Consider the following 4,027-nt stretch of genomic DNA (forward strand, 5'->3'; position numbering starts at 1 on the left):
GCAGAGATGAGGTGGTTGGCAGTCAGAAGCAGGATGGAGGGAGAGAGGGGACATAGGGGAGGAATCTGAGCTCTGCCAGCTGCTTTCAATGAGGCTCATTTTTAGATATTTCCGGAGTAGTAAACTCCCTTATTTTTCTCAGGTTTTTAACATCTTTTTTTGTTGACCATCTGTTCTTTCTGCTACATCAACTCAGTTATTTATGTCTTCTTGTCTTGACCATCTGTTCTTCTTGCTATGTCATCCTTAGTTGCTTAAGTCTTTTATCTGATCATTTGCATTGTTCATTATCAGCTATGTCAATCTTAACTTGGGGGTTCAAAATGTGACTTTTTCTATGTTATCTTCAAAAATTCTTGGAGGAAGTAGACCTGTTTTTTTTTTCTCAATAAATCTGATGACATAATTTCAGTCACTTTCTGAGGTTAGTTTTCATGTCAAATTACCATATTTATTTCTCTTCAATGAAGTTTCTGGAGAGAAGGTAGATAAATAGTGCTTTTCAGGGCAGAAATTCAGGCAGCAGATAGCAAGTGTAAAGGAAATTTTGGAGACCTCATAAACAGGCAGTGCCAAGTAACTTAATTCACACTGCTTCAGCGGTACATGAACAGAATCACTGTTTGTCTTTTGAGTTTGGTGTCTGTGCAGCTAGACTTTTATCTGTTCTTGCCTCAGCTATGTTTACCAATGACTTAGTAGACAGTTGTTTCCAATTTTAGATTTCTACAGACCACTATTCCAATCTCACCCATTTTTTGATCACCCAGGATTAATCACGATATCAATACACATAACAAACTTGAAAAGTTTTTTTTTTTTTCACAAAAATGGTCATTTTATCAAAACACTTGTGTGCTCCTATATCAGTCACAAAACACTAGCATGAACTGAAATTGACTGACATTTTATCACAACTAGTTATTTTCATGGCTTGATTCATTTAGAAGGATATAGTCTGGGCCTGAAAGGCATTTTTAATGACAAAACTTTATTTCCTTCTCTTTGAGTACGATTTATTAACCTGTTCCACAGAAATGTATTTTCAAAAGCCCTAAACTATAATCCAAACACATTATTAACCTAAGTGTGAACTCATTGCTAATTGTTTATGACTGCCTTTAGGGGTTATGCTTTTTAAGAAATGATTTGTGATTTTTTTGATAGGTTGGAGCAGTATGTTTTGTAATTTCTATTTTTGTTAGTGATGTTCTACAATACAGAGATATTTAGTGATATTTTGAGTATGTTTTTAATTGAAGAAGATATTGTTTGGATAAGAAATGCCTTTGCCTTAAATAAATATAGTAGTTGTGTACAGCTCTGTACACAGGGACCCAGCCCAGGCAGCCGACCTCCAATACCAAACCACCATCACCTTCAAGGCTGCTTTCCATACACTAGGGCCGAGCCTCATGCATGAGTGAAAATATTCCTGGACCGCACTGCCACATCATCATAAAGGAATACCACTGTCATCCCGTTGCTCATCAATTTGTTCGAGCAGGCACCAGTAATGTCTCTCATTGAGAGACTTATTGTTACTGTTTTTGGCATATCCAATATGCGCAGGTAGCTTGCCAGGCTCTGCCTCACAGGCTCGATACTCTCGGTAGCTTGCGGGGCTCTCCAAGAGGGACAGAGGAATCGAACTCGGGTCAGCCGCATGAAAGGCGAATGCCCAACCACTGTGCTATCGCTCCAGGGTTGAAAGTAATATATATATATATATATTAGAGAATGAAAGTAATATATATATATATATTAGAGAACCCAGCAAGCTACTGAGAGTATCCCACCCACACGGCAGTGCCTGGCAAGCTCCCCATGGAGTATTTGATATGCCCAATACAGTAACAATTACAGGTCTCATTCCCCTGACCCTGAAAGAGCCTCCAGTCATAGGGAAAGATGAGTAAGGAGAGGCTGCTAAAATCTCAGGGCTGGGACGAATGGAGATGTTACTGGCGCCCACTGGAGTAAATCAATGAACAATGGGATGACCATGATACAGCGATACAGTACAGCTCTGTACTTTTTTAGAGGTCACTGTGCCCTGCATTATTGATGTAAACTGCAGCTTAGGTAAAACACAACAACAAAATATTGCATGACAATACTATTCTTTCACAGTTTTGACTAGAATATCCATGAAAACTTAAATCAATGTTAAGGCTAGCTTAAGTTAGAAGCAGAAGTTTGGGTCCAAGTAGTATATAATTCTTGGATATAAACCTTGTCCTGTGCTAATAAGATGTTGACCAAGTCATGGTCTCATTGTGTACATCACTGCGATCTTTTCAAAATTAGAAAGTAATACTAAGGTCATGGTAACTTCACTAGAAAACTATAGCACTGGAGCCTGAGCAATAATATAGTGTGTACGGTGCTTGCTTTGCACACAGCCAACCCAGGTTAGATAACTGAAACCACATATGATCCCCAGAGTCTGTCAGGAATTGATCTTTGATTACCAAGGAATAAGCCTCAAGCAAAGTCAGATGTGGACCCAAAAAAAAAGCAACAACAAAAACCTTCCTACAACAAATAGTGATGGTACTGTTCTCAATTCTTGTCTCTCAAGAGAGAATAATTTGCTCAGAAGACCCAATAAGATAATGACACAAATTCTGTTGGGGGAAAAAAGGAATGGGAGAACAATAATCTCCAAAAGATGCTTAAATAGGCTAGCCTTAGAGTGGTTAGACCCACCAAACTATACCGAGCGATAGTCATTTTTCCTTTGTAATTTTGGTTTTCCCATCATTTTCTCACTGCTGCATTATTTCCTGAGTGGGAAAGTAATAGTACCACATATTTTCACTCTTCTCAGGATGAAATTGCCTGTGGCAGGTAGTTCTCCCAGCATAGTATGCACTAATGTGTAAGAATCTAGGTTTGGTGAGTAATTCTTGGACTTTTTGAGATCTCACACTCAGAACACCTGGGTTCTAAGGAATTTTCGTGTGTCAATTTTTGGATCTTTGTTATTTTCTTTGATTATGTGCTCCTCAACCTGCTTTTATCTGGTTATCTGCCTATACTAGCATTCCCCCATTCTAGAGTTTGAGACCCAGAATTTATCCAGAACAAACTTCTTAGTATTGCTATTGAATGATCATTTGTAAGTGTGTAGACTGGAAGCAAAAAGTGACAATTTTGACACTGTCATCCCATTGCTCATCGATTTGCTCAAGTGGGCACCAGTAACGTCTCCATTGTGAGACTTGTTACTGTTTTTGACATATAGAATACACCACGGGTAGCTCGCCAGGCTCTGCTATGCAGGCAGGATGCTCTTGGTAGCTTGCCAGGCTCTCTGAGAGGGACAAAAGAATCCATTTGGCCACATGCAAGGCAAATGCCCTACCCACTGTGGCAATTTTGACAAGATAATTTAATAAACAAGTGTTAAATAGAAAAACTATTATGACTGCTGTAAGTGGTCCAAAGAAAGGCAGGAGTAAAACTCATTTAGGAAACCATGAAGTAAAGTTATCCAGGAGGCTATGTCCTTGTTTTCAACTTGTTTACACATAGCTTTGATATTAGTCCAAACATAGTGTGGGGTACTGATGTGTGTGCAACAAATCTTAATGAAGATTTCACACACCCCTTAACCTGATGCTAGCAGATAATCAAGAGCTAGTTTTTTGTCCATAACTATATTTGCCAGGAATTGAGTTGACCTTTCAAGTCCTCTGAAGGTATTATCTATTTTTTGGGCAGTGTTTAGAGAGTCAGTCAGAATACACTAGGGTGGCCTCATTATAGGACGATCCAGCCCAGGGAGTAATTGTGGCAATGACTACCAGTATCCATGGCTCTGTACACAGGTAACACTCCTGACAGGGCTTGCTGGATCATGTGTGGTGCCAGGGACTAAGCAAGCATATGTAACTCAAGTACCTTACCATCGCACTGTTTCTCTGGCTCCTAAAGTATGTTATAAATGTTTCCTATATATTCAACTTTCCTGGAAGCTTGAGTTTATATGAAAAGATTAACTCTTTGGGCTTTGGCCATC

This window comes from Sorex araneus, chromosome 2, assembly GCF_027595985.1.
Source record: "Sorex araneus isolate mSorAra2 chromosome 2, mSorAra2.pri, whole genome shotgun sequence".
NCBI classification, from domain to species: Eukaryota; Metazoa; Chordata; class Mammalia; order Eulipotyphla; family Soricidae; genus Sorex; species Sorex araneus.